This window comes from Parambassis ranga, chromosome 18 (assembly GCF_900634625.1).
Source record: "Parambassis ranga chromosome 18, fParRan2.1, whole genome shotgun sequence".
In the NCBI taxonomy this organism is placed as follows: Eukaryota; Metazoa; Chordata; class Actinopteri; family Ambassidae; genus Parambassis; species Parambassis ranga.
Genome location: NC_041038.1, coordinates 12,221,837 through 12,242,714, shown reverse-complemented (window position 1 = coordinate 12,242,714; position 20,878 = coordinate 12,221,837). Strand labels below are relative to the sequence as shown.

The 20,878-nt window shown below is 45.2% G+C and overlaps 1 protein-coding gene and 1 long non-coding RNA gene across 5 annotated transcripts in view; one reads left to right on the top strand and one right to left on the bottom strand.

Annotated features, from left to right (window-relative positions):
- The window catches only part of LOC114450613 (butyrophilin-like protein 1), a 139,337-nt gene that overhangs the window by 41,688 nt on the left and 76,771 nt on the right, over positions 1-20,878 (bottom strand). The window lies entirely within an intron of this gene.
- On the top strand, positions 1,634-2,850 carry LOC114450617 (uncharacterized). Its single transcript, XR_003672107.1, has 2 exons — positions 1,634-1,911; positions 2,687-2,850. It is a non-coding gene; the product is annotated as an uncharacterized LOC114450617 (long non-coding RNA).

The window sequence follows — 20,878 nt, the reverse complement described above, 5'->3', positions numbered from 1 at the left end:
CAAACAACACACTTCTCTAAAATCTGAACACACAAACACTTCAGTAAAGTGTCCTCACTGTGTCCCCTGTCCAGACACGCTTTTTTGCTCCTCTTATCTAGCCTAACGGTGCAAAGATAATCTCTTCCTCACCGTGGGGAAGACCAAAGGGAGAGTTATTGACTTCAGGAGAAGGCCTCCACTGGCTCACTGATGATGATGTCATCAGCCAGGCTGTAGCTGCAGTTCATTGTATACATATATCTTTGCTGTAAATGAGTCAGTAATGGGCATGAACCTTCAGCTGAAGCTGCTCTGCTGTAAATGAACATGTATAATCTGTGATAATGTGACTTTTGTTTGTGTTGTTTGTTCCTGCTGAGCTTCATGAACACTCTGACACTGAGCTGCACACACACACTGCTGCAGACGGATGCTGCAGATGTGCTGAGTTCTTCTTCCTTTAACCTGAGGATGCAGGCGTCATGTGACTCCAGATGTTTTTGTGATGACTGTGTTGGACACGTTCTGTTTATTTTAACCAGATCAACTGTTATGTGCCGTGCAGAAACTGGACCCAAATGCAGACAAAGTAAGATAAACAAAAGGTGATGAAAACCAAGGAGCAGAGAAAGAGGGAGGAGGACCAGAAGGAGAGAGGGAAGGACTGAGGAGGAGCAGAGGAAGAGGAAATACACTGAAAACTAAATAAGAAAATGAACATCACATGACAATGAGCAAAATCCAGGCTCATGACAGTACCCCCCCCCCCCCCCCGCCCCAAGGGACGGCTCCCAGACGTCCCCGAAGGAAAAAACAACAAGAGTCCAAAACTGAGCCAGGAGGTGGGGGGAGGTCCGGAGGAGGGACCAAAACAAAATTACAAGGAGCCAGAGTCCAAAACAAGGTGACCCAATGGGCAATAGTTCAGAAGGGAGAGCAAAGTTCAGATCAGGCCAGGGGGCCACAGAGTCCAGCGAGGAAGGAGAGGTGGACCCACTGGGGTCGTGGCGGAAGCTCGGAAGCGGTGGTCCACTAAGGACAGAACAGGAACACAGAGGAGGTGACCCACCAGGGTCATGGCAGAAGGTCGGCGGAGACGAGGAGTAGGACCCACCAGGATCCGGGCAGAAGGCCAGCGAGGACGAGGCAGAAGACCCTCCAGGGTCCAGACAGGAAGCCAGAGCTGAAGATGAGGCAGAAGACCCTCCAGGGTCCAGACAGGAAGCCAGAGCCGAAGACGAGGCAGAAGACCCTCCAGGGTCTGAGTGAGGACTCAGAAGAGGAGGCCCACCAGGACTGAAGCAGAGGCTCGGGAGCGGTGGACCATTAAGGTCGGAACAGGAAGCTGGGGACGGAACCCCACCAGGACCAGAACAAGAGTCAGGAGACGGAAGCCCTCAAGGGCCAAAACTCGAAACAGGAGACCGAAGCTCTCCAGGGCCAAAACCGGAACCCAGAACTAAGGACCCTTCAGTGTCAGGCTCAGTCACTATGGTTAAGGGTCCTTCTGGGTCAGAACGGGTAGCCAACTGCAGGGTCAGGGCTGGAACCCGGGGCTGGAAATTGTCTAGTGACAGAGCTGGTCACTAGAGCTGAGGGTCCATCTGGACCTGTTTTCTGTCTACCCTAACGATGTCCATGTTTGGGCGTTCACACGGAGACGGCGTTTTCTGACTTATCCAAACTGGGACCCGTTTACAGAAGTTGTTGTTTTTGCACCTCTGAACCCTTACAGAACTTTAGCGGATTTGGCTGTTTTTGTGTCCGCGGGGACGGAACAGATTCAAAACCGAAAGTAGTTGAGCGTGTGTGTACTTCCAGTGTACAGCCTTCCTGCTCCGAGCGGTCCTCAGACTCCCTCAGTCATGGCGCTCCTTCTCCGTGCGTGTCTCTGTCTGTTTGCTGTCCTCGTGTTCGTTGATGGATCAGGTGAGGATCAATGATCTTTATATTTATTGATGTTCGATGTTTACGTGATCACTGATCAGCTCTGGAGCAAAGAGAGGAGGATAAAACAGATCTAAACAAAGTTTGAAGAAGTAGAATCATTTCCTGCATTCTGGTGGATTTCAGCAGCTAATTTACCGACAGAAGTAAAGGGTTAACTCAACAGCTGTTACTGAGAGATTCAATAATAACTCAGGGCTCTAGAGTGCGACCTAATTTCTCAATGGTGCAACCAAAAAATATCAGAGGTCGCACCGGTACGACCAGCTGTTAGAGGGAGACATTCTGCGAGTCCATGACAACAGAGAGATCTGTTACCGAGGTGACGGGAACAACAACAAAGTTCGTTTCGGCCCGGACTTTTTTAAACGTGTGTGCAGAACTCATACGGCCCTCTGACTGCAGCACACACACACACAGGGTTTAAAGAAGTTTCGTTGCCGAAACCGCAGTTCAGGTGAACATGTGTGGAGCAGGATTTGTTGCTACTATGCGGGTTTTGCTAATTTGCTGTTGACCTGAATGAGTGACGATAACAATCCAGTCATGTTCAGGGAGGGGGCGTGGCGTGCTTGTAGCATCATAACAGACTGATCAGCAGGTCTGAGGACAGTGTCATCTGACCTGTGAGGTTCATCCATGAAGGCTGAGTCACTCTGACTGACAGCAGTCCGCTGGTTTAAGGAGTTATAGAACATGGTTACACGATGAACGCCCATTTAAAAAGTATTTAAACTTTTGCTGTTTGTGTTCACAGGTGCTTCTCCAAAACACTTTGTAAGAGTTATTAAAACAGATGATGGGATTTTACTGCGGTGTGCAGTTTGAGGTGCGTTTCCAAAACCTGAAGTCGTCTGGAAAAACAGTTCTGGAAACATCCTGCCTGCTGAAGAACCACAGGTCTCAAACTCAACAGACAAGGAGGGAAGCTACGACATCATCCTGGAAGCTACAGTGACTGAGACAGATGACTACCTCTGTGTATCCACACAGCAGGAAATCGTCCGTCAGATTTACTCTGAGACACATGTGACCATTGGTAGAGGTAATTCATTTATTTATTTTTTATTGTTATAATCTTCCCAAACATATTCAACTTTTATGCATAGTTATGTGGCTGTTTAAAACCAGACCAGAGGACAGAACAAAAAACACATCAGCTGTTGAAACTAAATAAATAAATAAATAAATAAAATAAAATAAAAAACATCAGAAATGAAACCAAAGCATAAAGTCTCCTGTTCAGAGCTGCTGCTTCACAGTTCAACAGGTCCACACATTGATTTCTGCTGTCAGTGAGACACAGAAATGATGGAGCTGTAACCTGCTGCCTCCTGCACAGTGAAACAGCTGCTGGCTGTAATTCTCTTTAACAAACAGTTCCTGCATGAAGTTCTAACAACAAGGTTTTATTAATGTGCTCAGGATTTGTAGGAAGAGACACAGCTGAGAGTCTCTGAGCCCTTTAACAGAGAGTTTCCCTCATGATTCACTGATAAAAACACTGAGTTTGTTCAGGTTTGAAGGCTTTTTATATTTATTCATTTATTTAACAGGAAACAATGTAAACAAGGCAGAGTCAGGCTGAAGGCTGAGTTTCACTCTGCTGTCCAAACAGTCGGCTCTGACAGCGACACCAGAGAATAACACAACATTACAGCTGACTGATGAAGGTGTGAGGGTTTAACTCGGCTCCCTCTGGTGGCTGAATAGATCCACACACTGGATCTCAGCTGTGTCTGTGTTTCATCTTCTCTCACATGTTGCTGCAGCAGCGATCCAACAGAAACCCACAGAGTTCATTAATGACAGCCTTCCTCAAGAAATCACTGTGAACACACACTGTGCAGCTCACCTGGGATTTCAGCTCCGCCCATAAACAAACCAAACACCTGAACACAGCCGATCATAGAGCTCAAATAAACTGCTGGACCCAGTGAGTCAGGTCTGGCTCCATGTTATCAGACAGAGGGCAGAAACAGGATCAGCTGACAGCAGCTTCTGTCTAAACACAAAGAGCTCAGCAGGAAACATGAAGGTCTGATGTTTGGTCCCTTTAAGGACGTTCATGAAGAATCAAAGGAGCTCTGACTGTTCACAGACTGCTGCTGGAACTGATTCAAACATCAGACTGCACAAACATCCTGAGAGCTGAGCCTCAACATGTGTTTAAAGAGCCCCTGAACACAGCAGCTGACAGGGGAACATGCTCTGCTGACATGTGTTGATGGTGTAAATCTGGACTGGATCAGACCGTGGGCTGCTTCAAAGAGGACTGGGTCTGGGTCTGAGCTGCAGGTCAACAAAGTGTTGTACACATTGATGTTCACTCTCTCACTCTGTGGTTCTGTGATGTGTTTCTGACACAGGAGACTCTACTCCATGGATAGTTGCTGAAGTTCTGGTTGTGCTTCTAGCAGTAGCTGCAGTGATCATTATAAAGTACAAGAAGACAAGTGAGTATACATCCATGTAACAAAGCCCATGTAGACTGCAGGGATCCAGGAAGCTGCTGGTTTCACAGCTGATCCTGAAAGAAATGACCTGATGATGAGTCTGATTCTGTCCATGTCAGTACTCTTTCATCTTTAAGGCCTTGGAGGACTTTGATGGAGCGTTGTCATTGTCTTGCATAAAAACATGGTCTTGTTGATGCAGATGTTTTTTCTCTGTCTTTTAAAAACAGCTGCTCAGTTTAGTGACGTGTTATATCTCCATGTATTAATCGGTTGTTTTGTGCAGTTCGTCTTCTGCAGAGAGCGAAGAAGCAACAGAAAGAAGGTGAGTGTGTGTGAAAACGACAAACTATTTGTCCTGGTGTGTGTGTCTTCAGCCCTGTCCATAGATGTAGATGAATAATGTCTCACAGCTGATCAGTTCACAGTGCAGTGATGGATTAACCTTTGATGATCACTAGAATTGTGTTGTGTTTTACGGGTTCAGGATGTTTGTGTGGTCGACTGCAGGCTCACACTGAGTGTACAGACACACACACACATTTAGAACCAGTCAGACTGGATCAACTCAGAACTTTCAGAAGCATCTTTGTGTCTCTGTGACAAACACTGTTTGAGGTTGTGTTTTCTCTGCAGAGCATGAAGAACTGAAGAAGAAACGGGAAGAAGAGAAAGTGTGTAAGTTTCTTATTTGGTGTGTCATTGTTTTAAATGAATGTAAATATATAAAATGAGACTGGCAGCAGGTTGGAAGTTGATTCTGAGTCCGTCTCCAACCTGAAAACATCCAACTAGCCCATCTAATGATACCTCCACCTTGCTGGCTTCAATGTTTGACTTTTCAAACTCTGTTACATGTTGCCTGAAGAAGCTGCCTGATAATTAAACACGTCATGATTCAGAGTATTGATCTCTTCAGACCACATCCTGCCTCATTACACAAATACACATGTCCTGATATGATCAAACCTGAAAACATTCAAGTTTAAACAGCTTGAAGTCGGAACATATGAACAAAATGATAAGATGTAGATTAATAATCTCAGTGTCTCACAGCTGCTCAGTTTACAGTGAAGTGGTAAATTCTCATTTATTATTTGTTGTATAAATTATACCTGGTTTTCCTTAGATGAGGAACACGGTGAGTAACAGGTGAATCACTCATCAGATCCTCTCTGATCTTTTCCAGAAACAGCCTGAATCCTCAGAGATGAAGGAGGAAGAAGAGAGGACATGTTCAAATGTCTGTTGTTTTGAATTTCCACAACATGAGTGCAAGTGGGGGTGTTAAGAGACATTCTTTTATATATGTGTACTCAGTTGTGATGTGTATGTGATGTTGTTTTTGCTGCGGTGCAGTTTTTTGTTATAACCACGGTGAGGCGCAAGTGTAAGTGACACGCCCATTTTGTCTGTCACTGGGGAGAGCTTCTAGAAGAAAGCGCCTGAAGAGTTTGTGTTCTGTCATTAAGAATGAGACATGTTCTTTTAGTCTCCAATAAATATGCCGAAGACGGCTAAAGAAAGTCATGGTCTCCGTCAGGTTATTACCCGAGTTCAACGCTGGTGATGCTGCAAAGCTCAACAGGTTATGGGCCCAGGAGTAACTCGGGAAAGAGATTTTTGTTTTTTGAAGTTGAATCACTGGTAGAAAGTCGCGACGGACAGCGTGCTAACGGCTAACAGAGAGCATCATGGAGTCCCGGGGAACAAGCAGGTTGCCTCGACTGATGTTTGACGGAGATGAAACCAAGTATGAGCTGTGGGAGACTAAAGTGCCTGGACACCTGCATTTATTAGGATTAAAGAATACGGTTCTGAGAGAACCCAATGGCGAAGAGGAGGTAGTGGCAGATGATAAGAAGAATGCCGACGCTTACGCTGAGTTGATCCAGCTTTTGGACGATAAGAGCCTCTCTTTAATTATCAGAGATGCACCTGACAATGCAAGAAGAGCATTAAAAATATTGAGGGAGTACTACGCCGGGAAAGGGAAGCCCCGCATTATCAACCTGTACACCATGCTGACATCGCTTCAGAAGACGAGCAGCGAGACGGTAACAGACTATATCATCAGGGCAGAGACCGCCATTACGGCGCTACGGAACGCAGGCGAAATTTTAGGAGATGGTCTGCTGATTGCTATGGTTTTAAAAGGGCTGCCTGAAAACTTCAAACCAATACATAATGAACACATACACATAATGAGGACAATATAACATTTGCAGAATTCAAAACAAAGCTGCGTAGTTTTGAAGCTACAGAGAAGCTAACTGCAGCAGAGTACAGTGATAATGTGATGAAGACTGTGGCGCCAAGTCAAGTGCACAGGACAGGAACAATGAAGACGCAGACATTACATGTTTCAAGTGTGGCATAAAGGGTCACCGAGCAAAGGTGCAGTCATTATAGGAGTGACACCCACAACAATGCCACTTGTAGACATAAAGATAAACAGGATGGAGCTAAGAAAGTCACAAATGAGGACGGCAACGGAACAGCAGCAGCGGATTATGCCCTTAAGACCATGAGTTCAGACATCAGGATTCAACAGCAGCCAGCGCGCAGCATCAGGGAGAAAGGTTTGATGGTTGACACTGGAGCTACATCCCACATCATCACCAACATGGACATATTTAAACTTTTTGATGACACTTTCAAGCCAGAGACGCACTGTGTGGAGTTAGCAGATGGCATCCTGTGCAGAGGCGTCGCTCAACGTAAAAGGGATGCGGAAGTGTTCCTGGTGGACAGTACGGGACAACGACGCAAAGCAACGCTAAAGAACGCGTTGTTTATACCATCTTACCCCCAAGACATCTTTTCTGTGAAATCAGCCACCGTGTTAGGAGCAACTGTCACATTTAAACAAGGACAGGACATGCTGACACATAAAGCAGCAGTTGCTCAGTGGTAGAGCAGGGTTGTCCAATAACCGGAAGGACCCCAGCGCCATGGTTTACGATTCTGACACTGAGAAAGTTCAAAAACACAGACTTGGTAAATTTGTGAACAAGGTAAATGTGGAAAAGCAAACACAAACAGTTGAGACAGGACCAAATGATGATGAAGTGAGACATCCTAGGATTGATAGTCACACAGGATGTTTATGGGAGTGCTGAAAAATCTCAGGAGCAAAGGGTGAGAAACGAAAGTTCCCAAGGTGATACATCTGATGTGTTTGACCAGGAGGAGTCAAGAGAGAAAAGCAATGAATATGTCGACAGTAGATACCCCGTAAGAGAAAGGAGAAAGCCAAATTATTTAAGGGATTTTGTAACTGAAAACAGTGATAGTGATGGGATACATATAACTATTGATCACTGTTACAGTGAAACTTTCTCTCCAACAGCCAATCTGACAAGTGTGAGAGTATTGCTGCAAAAAGCTGCACAGGAGAACTTGTTAATCCATCAGATGGATGTAAAAACAGCTTATTTACATGCTCCCATTGGTTTTGAGAAAAACCCAGAAGATAACTGTGTCTATGCCAGGGAGACAAAACATGGGAAGGTGATTATGATACTCTGGGTGGATGATTTGATAATTGCTGCCAGCAATGAAAAAGTAATGACAGATACAAAAGAGATGCTTTCCGAAACATTTAAGATAAAGGATTTAGGTAGTCTTAAGCATTTTCTAGGTATCACTTTTACTCAGTCTGATGGATGAACTGTAAACCCAGGGAAACCCCTTGTGATCAAAAACTGTTACACAGAAAATACTGTTAAGATGTGTGACGTTAAAATGTACAGGGAGGTGGTAGGAAGCCTTATATATTTGACAACATGTACACGCAATATTTTTGTGAGCCAACAGAGGAACAGTGGTTAACTGTGAAGCATGTATTAAGGTACCTCAGAGGCACTTCAGACAGAGAGTTGTGTTTCAGGAGGAAAGACAGTGAGGAGTTAGGCCTAGTAGCCTATAGTGATGCAGACTGGGCAGTGGATACTGTCCTGTCCTCTTCACACGCCTTGCATGAATTGACAGGCAGATAACTCCATCCCCAATAACTACAAAGACCAGGAAATATCGTGTTGGTCGTCTTTAATGTAGCGACTGGCAGTAGGGTAAAACTAACAAGAAAAGAAAACATGCACACATTCATCATAAATAAATATACATATATAAAAACAAACGATGAACTGAAAGTCTCAGTTAACATACCAACGATGCTTTGAAAAGTCCAAACACCAGGATGACTTAAGATACAGAAAAACATGTGCTCTTGGCAGATCCAACATGGATAGGCAGCCTTGTCCCCTACTGATGATGTCATCAAAAAGAGACCCCCAAAAAACTGCCACACATATATACCAGTATGGGGAGCCAACAGAAAAGCAAAATTAACAATTTACAACTATATGCTTGTAAAACAATACAGATACCACTGACAGACGTAGCACCACAGGTTACTGTGTAAGCCTAAGCAAGAACAGTTCTTTAGTTTCATGGAAAACTAAGAAACAGCCTACAGTAGCACTCTCAACCTAGAGAAGAAGAACGGGCAGAGCAGGTTCATCCACGCTCTGCGCTCACCTTCTGGGCAGCTGTTGACGGGAGGAAGGGACATCTGTCAGAGGGCGGTGGATTTTTATTCTGGACTATATGACAGCGAGTACAACGAGGATGAGGACACATTCGGTGCTTTCTGCAGTGGCCTGCCCAGAGTCTCCCAGGAGGACAACAAAGACCTGGAGGCTCCCCTGACCGCAGAGGAGCTGTTCACAGCCCTGCAGAGCCTGCAGGGAGGGAAGGCTCCAGGGATCGACGGCCTCCGCTCAGAGTCCTACAAAGCGTTTTGGCCTGAACTGAGGGAGGACATTCTGGATGTTTTTAATGAGAGTTTTTATGACTGTCAACTGCTGCAGAGCTGCAGGAGGGCGGTGCTCACTCTGCTGCCAAAAAGAGGAGATCTATAGGACATTAAGAACTGGAGGCCGGTGTCCCTGCTGTGCACGGGTTATAAGCTGCTCTCAAAGGTCCTGGCTAACAGGCTAAAGAGGGTGATGGACCAAGTTACCCATCAGGAAAGACAGTTCTGGAAACATCCTGCCTGCTGAAGAACCACAGGTCTCAGCAGGCAAGGAGGGAAGCTACGACACCATCCTGGAAGCTACAGTGACTGAGACAGACGACTACCTCTGTGTATCCACACAGCAGGAAATCCACCATCAGATTTATACTAAGACACATGTGATAGTTTTTAAAGGTAATTCATTTATTTATTTTTGTATTGATTGTGCTGAGTACACCGGCAAAGAGAGTGATCATATCGAATGTTCCCTCCTCCTGATCACCAGCTTCTCCCTAATTGTGTTCACCTGTCTCTGTCTCTCCTCTAGTTAAGCCCTGTGCTTCCCCTTTGTCTTCGTCAGTTCTTCCCATGTGAACCCCATGTGAATCCTGCCTTCCACTGTCTCGTCGTCCTCCTTCTCCCTCCGTGTTTCCTTGTCCTCCCATCTTCCTAAGGTTTTGTTTTGACCTCCTTTCTTTGTGTTTATTTGTACTTTTGTGTTTTGCATTTTGACTGGCACTGTTTTGCAGTAGCCCTCCTTTTGTTCTCCCGCTCCTCTGGTCATTGTTATAGTTCAGCTTTAAATAAAGCTCCCTTTTGTTGAACTTTATTTTTTGTCTGCGCCTGGGTCCTCTTGAAAACCTACACCTCACATAACAGAGAAAGAGCGAGAGAGGTGGTCCTGGATGACTTGAGGTGTTTGGGGGCTGTAATTGTTTTGATACTGTTTTAGTTTGAAATGTTCTTTTGTGAGGAGCTGAGCCTTTCAGACTTATTGTTGCTGACTGTTCTTTTAACATGTGTTGTTTCATCCTTTGGGCTTTAATGTCCAAAAGTTTGTAATAAACAAGGGAAAACCTAATTATTTATTGTTAATGAAGAAGCAACCCATGGTACCACCTGGGCTCTTCAGCAAAGGTGACTGCTATGGCCATCGTAGATGGAAGCAGGTTCAAAGTCAGGCATGTCGGGGTTAAAATCCCCTTGTTTCCTTCTGATCACCCCCTGAATTAGTTTGTAAGGAAGGAGCGGATAAATTCTGGTCTCAAAATTATAATTTATTAAACAATGAGGCAAATTCTGAGTCGCAGAGCTCTGGGTTGTTGCACACACAGAACCAAACAAGAACAACACAAGAACAGGACAACCAACAAGAACAAACAACCACACAGCAACAACGAACAACGCAACAACAACTGGACATGGAATTCACACATTGATATACCCCATGGGCGTTCCTGCCTGCCGGCCCACAGGGGCATCTACCGCCCCCCTGCAGACCCTGGTTCATACAGCAACTAGACCATTAGTGTTTACTGCCAAATAAGGTAAAACTTCAATTCCTCAAATCTCATAGGTTGTGAGTCCAATCTGGGGGTGACCATAAAACTGGGTACTCAGGAGAAAAACACATTCCTTTAGAATCTGGCTTTTATCAGGTCAAAGGTGCTGCTGTCCTTAGTCTGAATTTATGACCATCTCGTACCAACCGGAGCTCTCTCCAGAGAGCAGAAAAACAACTGATCTCATCTGCCACAGCCTGAACTGCAGAAAACACCGTTATATGACATACTATGAAATTACTTATTAATACATTCAGTATCCTCAAATTACTTTGATTTTCTATAAAATTTCCTAACACATAAACACTTATGAAAATCACATTATTAAGCGATAAACACATATAAACATGAATACTTATATATCTGAACACACTGCATGTTAACACCATGCAGAATAAATTCTTTCACCCAACAGGCAAAATCTGAAACCAGGCCAAATTGTGATGATTGTGGATGACAATGCCCCACGGGGTTCCTGGCCACTGGGTAGGATTGTGCAGACTTTCCCAGATGCAAAGATGATGGTCAAAGATGGTCAGGTTCGCAGAGTTTCGGTGAAAACCAAGTTCAGTACTTTGGAGGAGTAGCTCTGCTTTTCTCTAGAAATTTCCTGCCTGAGTCCCACACAGTGGAGGAAGTGATGGAGGGCAGGCTGATGGTGGTCAGAGCCAAGTATGAGCACTTTACGGTTGTTTTTATCAATGTGTATGCTCCAAATGCAGGACCGGGAAGACTGATGATGGGATTTTACTGTGGTGTGCAGTTCGAGGTGCGTCTCCAAAACCTGAAGTCATCTAGAAAGACAGTTCAGGAAACATCCTGCCTGCTGAAGAACCACAGGTCTCAAGCTCAGCAGACAAGGAGGGAAGCTACGACATCATCCTTTAAGCTACCGTGACTGAGACAGACAGTTATCTCTGTGTATCCACACAGCAGGAAATCCACCATCAGATTTATACTAAGACACATGATTGGGATGATTTGATCAGGTTGAGCACCGCTACCTCTGGAAGGTTCTGCAGAGGTTCGGCCTCAGCCCTGATTTTATCGCCAAACAAGCTGCTTTTCTTAAACGACACAGCTCCACCTCCAACCACTCACTCGGACAACAACAGCAACGGCGGTTGAGTGTGCATGCCCCGTGGTTTCTTTTCTGTTTCTGGTGTGTTCCTGTGGTTACAGCGCCGGCTAATGTACAGGCCTGGCTAATGTACTACAGCGTTTTCAGTGCTTTTGTGCGAATGGACCATGGACGCACGCATTTAAGGAAACGTTTCGGACAGAATCTGCTGCAGAACTTCTATCAGAGAAGCAGCCTGTAAAAAGTGAACAGACGTCACTTCCTGCAGATCTTCACAGCAGGTTTTAAACATCTGTCACACTCTGCTGTCACAGATGATCCTCCTACACACTGTGGTCCAGAGCTGTCCTGAGCTAACCCGAGCTGAGCACAGCAACAGGTGCAGCTCCTTTTTGATCATTTCTATAACTACACACAATAAAATATCCTCCTCCAGGACTGCCTGACACTCACAGACACAGAAGTGTCCCCTCCAACCAGTGTCCATCACCATTTCTAATGTTATAAATAATCTTACACCAACAGGAAGTTTCTTTCTTCACTTCTGCTTTGGTTGTTTGGACTGTTACGTTCCCCAGTTAGTCCAGGGGATGAGGGGAAGCAACAATAATGTTACCCAGGCCTGAGGAAGAGACAGCAGTCAGAAACAGTGACTATTAATTAAATGTATTTACTTAAATGAACAACTAAATAGTAAATCAAACACAAAAGCAAAACTAAAAAGATCAGCGCTAATTATCATGCTCCCGTCCCTCTGGACGGAGCAAAGACGCATGGTGTGAGCGTCCACAAGTTGGCCCACTGGCCCCGGCCATGTGCACACCTCCAGCTGATATACTTCTGCTGATGAGGACCAAGTGGACTCAGGTGTGGATGATCCACTTGGTTCACCAGAAGTGCACAGGGGACCCTGCAGAGAGAGCAAAAGACACATAACAGACATACCGGCACGTAACACCCCCTCCCATAAAAGCAAACCCCTGGTTTGCCAACAAGAGGGTTAACACATACAAGTGATCCCATTACTACACGAAACAGAAAATAAGTCCTGCCCACAGAACCAGTTCTGCCTTTTAATTAATGGAATCACAGGCCACATAGCCACACACGCTACCGCCACAGCCACTACTATTGCCGGCAGCACCACAAATTACGCCCGGTGTGTCGGATTAACTGCCCGAATTAACTGGTGACCGTGTTGGTTCTATACAGATGTAACGTGGGCGTGTCTCTGCAGGACCCGTTTCTGTTCAAAGCAGGAAGTAAACATCGGGAGTTCTTCTTCCATAAAATTCTATTTTTACTCGTTTTAGGAGTAACAATGAACGTGACCATGACGGCCAGCATGTACCAGCATGTTCAACATCCTCAGCTGTGTGGAAAATAAATATATTATGAAGCCAAATTTAAAAAGAAAACGCGGTCACATCTTGAACCGATGGAGGTTTGTTAACAGGGTCAATAGACACCATACATAGCACCTGCTAGTTATGGTCGGGTAGATTTTCTATGGCCGTGATTGTTGATTCCTGACCCCCAGGAAAATAATCTTGGAATATAATTGAATAATAGTCCTGATTGTGTCTGTTAATAGAAGACAGATGTAGGCTGTCACAGTTTAACCTGGCTGTGGAGGTGTGGACCACGGCGCTGCGTGGGATTCAGCCAACATTCATTGGGTCATATCAGTGCTGTACTGTTTATTTTTATGTGTAGGTTACACCACAAATCAACAGTGTCACTACACAAACGCTGCTGATAATGTTATCAATATATATAACAATGAACGTGCATTCTAAGCAGTATTGTCTGTATCGGATTATTTGGTGCCGCAGTATTTTGAACAGGCAGCTGTGCGGACACCAAACACCTCTGTTGACACCGCTAAACTTTTTGTTGTAATCAAACACTCATATTGTTGTTATTGTGGTCACGTTTGAACGGATGAACAGCAATAAATGAAAACGTTTATCAACTTGGGCTACACTGATAATGCTCAGCTCAAGAAGCGATGACGTACGCAGCGGTAATGTGCGAGCGTCTTCGCCCAGGTTAACTTGTGACTGTCGCATCTGGCTTCCAAACAAAACAACTGAAGTGGTGCAAAGCGGCAGATAAATATGAAGTCATTATGTTCACTTCTCATGTATATTACCAGTGAAGTCATGGTTGGTTTATCTTAATTTATAATAATATATATAAATTAATATTAATTAAATAATATTAAAAAAATATATTAATTAATATTATATAATATAATATATTATATTATATATATATCATTCGTTTATTGGTTATGGTTGGATGGTTCCTGTCCTCATGACAAACGCTCTACAGGTGTAGGAAATTAGAGAGTACTATATAAGAGGGCTTGGTCTCTTCCAATTTTGTGGGTTTACAAGTTAAGGCGAGTTGGAAGAACTAGAGAGACAGTGACAGAGATAGCGATTGTGATTGAGATTGAGTGATTCTGAGTGACTTTGAGTGGACTGTGTGACAGAGTGAGTGAAATTGCAAGTGTGGTTTGTGCGTCTGTGTGTTTGTGGCAGTGTGGATTTGGTGTGTAGGTGTGTAGGTGAGTGTAGGGAGAGGTTAGGGTGCAGGTGAGAGAGGGACAGATTATGGACCCCAAAATAGTAAAAGAACTGCTGGACCTGAAAGTGGATAACAAATATCCTGAAGGGGCAACAAAACGGGAGAAATTCGAGCCGAGACCTTCAGGATCAAGGGTAAGAGAGTAAAGGATGAAAAGTGAGAATCAATGCTATGACAATCTTTACATGATATGAGGTCTTTCACATTTACACACTAGATGGGGACCTTTATTACATCTGCCGTCGCAAGCAAAACAAGGCAGAGAACCTTGCGAAAGTGGTTCTTAGCTCTGAAGAAGCCAGTCACCTCTTCGACGAGCTCCATGCCAGTGCCATTGGTGGACACTGTGGGTGGGAGAAAACCCACAGTGCCATTATAAGCCGGTATTATTGGCCTGGTATGGAAAATGACATTCGAAAATGGTGAGTTATATTAAAATTATTAAGCATGTGTTGAAAGGCTGGCAGCAGTCTGCAGCTGTGCTGAGATGGTTGATAATTATCCATGGGTTACCTTTAATGGTCATTAGTTGGATGTATAATATGTGTAATGTTTTGTTTGTCCACTTAGATTGCACAGTGTCCCCAGTGCCAGCGAAAGAGGGTTAACATTAAGGAAAAACAGGACTACAATCCAATAGAGGTAAAATTGAACAGTGCAATATTGCTATTTAAACATATAAACTGTGAACTAACATGATTCGTTTCCCTTACAGGTGACGGAGCCACTTGAGCTTGTGGGGATGGACCTAGTGGGTAAATTGTCTGTATCAGACGGTGGCAACCAGTACATATGTGTTATGGGTGATTATTTCACCAAATGGGCTGAGGCCTACCCACTAAAGAGCAAAACAGCAGATGAGGTCACCAATTGTATTCTTGATTTCTTTTACTAATTTGGTGCACCTAAGAGACTGCTAACAGATCAGGGCACAGAATTCTGCAACAAGGTATAGTAGTTATACATCCTACACTCCAAATATGTAAGAGCAGATGTGCTAAATAATGAATAATGTATTACGTTCACAGGTCAACTACAGCTTGTGCAAGCAGCTTGGAATCGAACGGACTCTGTGCTCTCCATACCACCCACAGACTAATGGCTTGGTGGAAAAACTCAATGGCACTATTCAAAGGTGATTTTTCTTTTTTCAAGGGAAGTGGGAGTGACTGTAGATATTGTTTGCAATGGAATAACCATGAATTCACTGTTAATGTTTTATTCCTGATCATTATGTGTCTTTAATGTTTCATGTGAAGGTCCTTAAACAAAATGGTGGCAGAGAATCCCAAAGCATGGGACAAATTTCTGCAGGCCACCATGTTTGGCCTCAGAACAAAGAAACAGCTAACAACAAAACACACACCATACTTTCTCATGTTTGGGAGGGAGGCACGCTACCCCTCTGAGGTCCCACAGGAGTACAGGGTAATTTGTATTTATATAACTAGACGTTCACATGTATCTGCCTATGTATCATCTGTGTTGTATTTTGTTTTTACAGGTCACAGAGGAACGAGTCTCCCATGTGTTGAACAAGGAGGAGATTTCTGCGGGCCTCCAAACACAGCGTTCTGTGTATGAGGAGGTCCGCAGAAATGTGAAGACCAGCCAGGACAAGCACCGCCACAGAAAAAGGCAAAGGGGCGAGGCTGCTGATTTTGAAGTGGGGGACCTCGTTTTAAAGCGGAACGTTCGCCAGGAGCAGCGAAAAGGAGGCAAGCTGGAGAGTGACATGCTGGGGCCCCTCACCATCACACGTATTGATGGTAGGAGTGTGGACCTAATGTGTACAAAAGGGAAAGTACAAAAAAAATTTAATGTGGACCACGTCACACATTACTTCCTGCCAGAGGAGAGGGTACCTGCCAAGCTCAAAATGTTGGACCCTTCTCCTCTGGCAGCACACACTGCCCACACTGAGACCCCAGAATGTCACTCCAAGACCCTGGAACCCTGCAGCAATCTGGAAACATGTGAGGAAATTGATAAACTCCACCTAAGCCATGATGATTTCACAGATGGCTGACATTACTGTCTTTTCAGTAATCAAGAAGATATGGGCTGGCTCGGTCCCAAAAGTACTGTGGGCAAGAATGGGGCCATACAAGCTATTTTCAGAAAACATAGCTGACTTGGCCCCAGGAAAGCAGTTGGAGAGTGAAGTATGCCCTTTCCTGCTTCTCTGGTTTTTCTGTTTTGTTGGAGAACTGACTTACTTTTATATCGTCTTTGCAGGTTGTACATGCATATTTGGCGACTGTTGGCCGGAAGACAGGAGCCTTAATAATTGATTCATATGCTCTCACGGCTGCATGGCAGGGCAACACCTCTTGCACCGGCAAAACCTCTGCCCACAGCAGAGAAACTCACGAAAGTTTAAGCACATGTGAACACACACCCCTGCTCGCAGCAGAGAACACGATGCGTACGCTAACACACATGAAAACCGAGTGTGCACACACACCTCTGCCTCCAGCAGAGAAACACACAAACTGAAGTGCACACTCGCACACCTCTGCCTACAGCAGAGAAAACACGAAGGACGAAGCATACGTTAACACACGAACAAAGCGCATGCTAACACATGAGCTTAACCATACAGAGTTTCTAAACAGACTGTCCCAGTTCCTGCCCAAACAAACTCACCTAACTGTCTTCTGGAGCGTGCCGGGCTCGAGGCGTCTTTAAAGGCTGAACTCCAGTGGCCGAGGCCCTGGAAAGCCTACCCCCGCCAGGGAACTGGATCCCCGCCCAGGATTAGCTCCGAAAATAAGAAAGGCAAAATAACAAAAGAGTGTCCGATGGAAGGACTGCTAGCAGACCAGCAGGCACTCACCTATTCTAAACTGGGAAGACAGTCAATGGGGTTAAAGCTCACACTCACCACGAGGCTTCCAGCAGGCTACATGGCTACAACAAAGCTACACAGTCACCGAGACCTTGCTGGAACTCTCCCTCAGTAGGAATCCTGGTTGGCCCAAGTAAAACTAAAAAGATCAGCGCTAATTATCATGCTCCCGTCCCTCTGGACGGAGCAAAGACGCATGGTGTGAGCGTCCACAAGTTGGCCCACTGGCCCCGGCCATGTGCACACCTCCAGCTGATATACTTCTGCTGATGAGGACCAAGTGGACTCAGGTGTGGATGATCCACTTGGTTCACCAGAAGTGCACAGGGGACCCTGCAGAGAGAGCAAAAGACACATAACAGACATACCGGCAAGTAACAGGACTCTGTGTCACAAACCGCACACTTCTCTAAAATCTGAACACACAAACACTTCAGTAAAGTGTCCTCACTGTGTCCCCTGGGCTTTTGTTTCTGTCCACACACGCTTTTTTTGCTCCTCTTATCTAGCCTAACGGTGCAAAGATAACAATCTCTTCCTCACCGTGGGGAAGACCAAAGGGAGTGTTATTGACTTCAGGAGAAGGCCTCCACAGCACCCCCCGCCCCACAGACCATCAAGGCTGCTGCAGTGGAGCGGGTGAGCAGCACCAGGTTCCTGGGGGTGCACATCTCTGAAGACCTCTCCTGGACAACAAACCCAACACAGCCAAGAAAGCTGAGAACCGCCTCTACTTCAGAGCAGAGCACGTCCCAGCTCCCATCGAGTGCTCCTTCTACCGGGGCACCACTGAGAGCGTGATCACTGGCTCCATCACTGGTGGTGACAGACATTTTCCACCCCCGCCTCACCCAAAGGGCCGTCAGCATTGATGAGGATAACTCCTGGTCCTCACACCCCCACTTCAGCCTTCAGGGAGAAGGTTCTGAAGCCTTCGGGCTTCGGGTCACACAGCTTCCTCCACCAGGCTGTCAGGATGCTGAACTCAATCCATCATCTGTCTGCAAAAGGAAAGTCCAAAAAATACAAATATATATTTATTATATTCTTTTTGTTATATCTCTTTTTTACAACCCACTCGTTTCAATTCGGATTAAAATTACGCATAATTATGGGCGTTGCCGCTTGAGTGACAGTTGACGTATCACAGTGTGAGTTTCCCGCCCCCCCCCCCTAAACCCCGCTCGTGCTCCCCCTCTTTGTCCATATTTGGAGTTTTGGCGGGCTGTGACACTGCCAACATGGCGGCGGTCATCAACGTCCTGGAGCCTCAGAACGGCTCTTCAGAAACAAACGGGTGACGTCACGGAAGCAACAATGACTGTAGTTCAGAGTGTTGCTGCTTTAAACATGGCGCTCAGAGCAGAAACAGTGTGTGTGTGTGTGTCTGTGTGTGTGTCTCTGTGTGTCTGTGTGTGTGTGATTCTTTAATGAGTTGTTTCTCTCAGACATTACTCACCTCCATCCTCTCAGCCGGAGCTCAGTGTCCGCTTCAAACGTCTCATTCGCCGCTGAACGTCTCAAACGTCCTCCTGACGGATCCATTCTGCTGAATGATGACAGAACCCAGCATTTAAATAAAGTGGTTCCTGTAAAGATCCTCTTCAGTTTAACCGCAGGCAGTTCACAGACTGTTCGAACTGAGCTTAGTCCCGCCGCCCTCCTCCTCCTCCTTCTTCTTCTTCTTCTTCTCCTTCTTGTTTTGTGGCGCGCCACCTGCTGCTGAAGCAGTGTAAGTTATTACACACATGAAGTCCATTTAAATATAAAGCTGCACATACAGAAACTCAGTTTATTAATAAGACTGAGGATAGAACTGTTTAAACTGTCCGTTAGTTCACACACACACACACACACACACACACACACACACACACACACACATTTATTCACCTACAAATACAAAGTGTATAGAAAGCGTTCTGACTCCTCTGTGTTGGTCCCTCAGTTACACATGTTAAACTATTAACAACAGATAAATCAAGCAATAATATTTATTAACATGTTCTCAGTCTGCTTCCTGGACCACTGCTCTTCTGACCACGGTCTGACTCGGGATGGGGACTTATCTGAGTGACCGGCTCCACAGAGAGCTCCAAATCAGAGATCAATACTGAGGTTTATAAATGTGTATAATTCAATGGAAACTATGACAGACTGTAAGTTTCTGCCTCTTGACCCTCAGCAGACAGGAAGTCCTTTAATTCATCAAACAAAGCTCCTCTCACAAAATACAGCAGAACACTGACAGTGGAGGAGGACTGGTTTCAGACAGCAGGGGGCGCTACCACATCAAGAATGCACAGAGAAAACGTGTTCATCATAACCATCACAGTAGTAGCAGTAGTTCAGAATTAAATCAAACATGCATATTCATATGTTTCCTTGGTTTATTCCAGTGTTTGGTTTCACTGCAGCTGAGTGGACTGTTAATCTGAGTTAATCTGAGGTGAGCTCAGACTAAATGAACCTGGATGTCACCGTGTTACAGGAGCAGCCAACAGCAGAGCTACATCCTCCAACAGAGATCCAGACCTGGATCCTAACGCAGATGGAAGAATATCAAAAAATAACCTGCAATAAAGGAAAGATAAGAAAACACACGTCTGTACGAACAACATCAGAGGAAATTAGTAAATAAAAAGAATAAAAATCCAATCACAGGATCTCACATTTACCTAAAGCGTGAGCGTCCACATTGCTCTGATCAATACTGTTTGAGAGAAAAATCAATGAATCAAAGTTGATCCGGTTAAAATAAACAGAACGTGTCCAACACAGTCATCACAAATACATCTGGAGTCACATGACGCCTGCATCCTCAGATTAAAGGAAGAAGAACTCAGCACATCTGCAGCATCCGTCTGCAGCAGTGTGTGTGTGCAGCTCAGTGTCAGAGTGTTCATGAAGCTCAGCAGGAACAGACAACACAAACAAAAAGTCACATTATCACAGATTATAAATGTTCATTTACAGCAGAGCAGCTTCAGCTGAAGGTTCATGTCCATTACTGACTCATTTACAGCAAAGATATATGTATACAATGAACTGCAGCTACAGCCTGGCTGATGAAACGTTCCCCTGGATGACACGCTGAACCTTCATCATGTGATTAACCTGCAGGAAAGGAAACAGAATGACACGAGTGAACCATTGATCTGAAAGCTGCTGTTTTCAAAGGTAAGTCCTGTGTGTTAATGTGGGTCTGGATTCTGAACCTGTCGGGTTTAGAACTGTCCTTTTATTTATGTGTGAACATCTTTCACCTGTAGGTGGCAGTATACCAGCACAGTAACCTCTCAGCTTGTGCTCCTCTTGTGTCCCTCACTCAGGCTGACACTCTGTGCTCTGCCCCTGCAGCATCCTGGACGGACACTGTCCTGTGGGCCGACCAATCAGAGTCTGCCTCTGTGTCCTCACAGGCTAAGGAGGAGAGGGACCATCCTGCTGGGTATCAGCAGCACACTTCAACCTGTGATCCAGATCCAGACCCTGATCCTGTGACAGAAGTTTTAAAGCACCATGCTGCCGTCCAGATGACGTCTGTCCAGATGATTCCAGCAACACACACCACACTCTGCAGTAACACACTGTGTGTGTGTG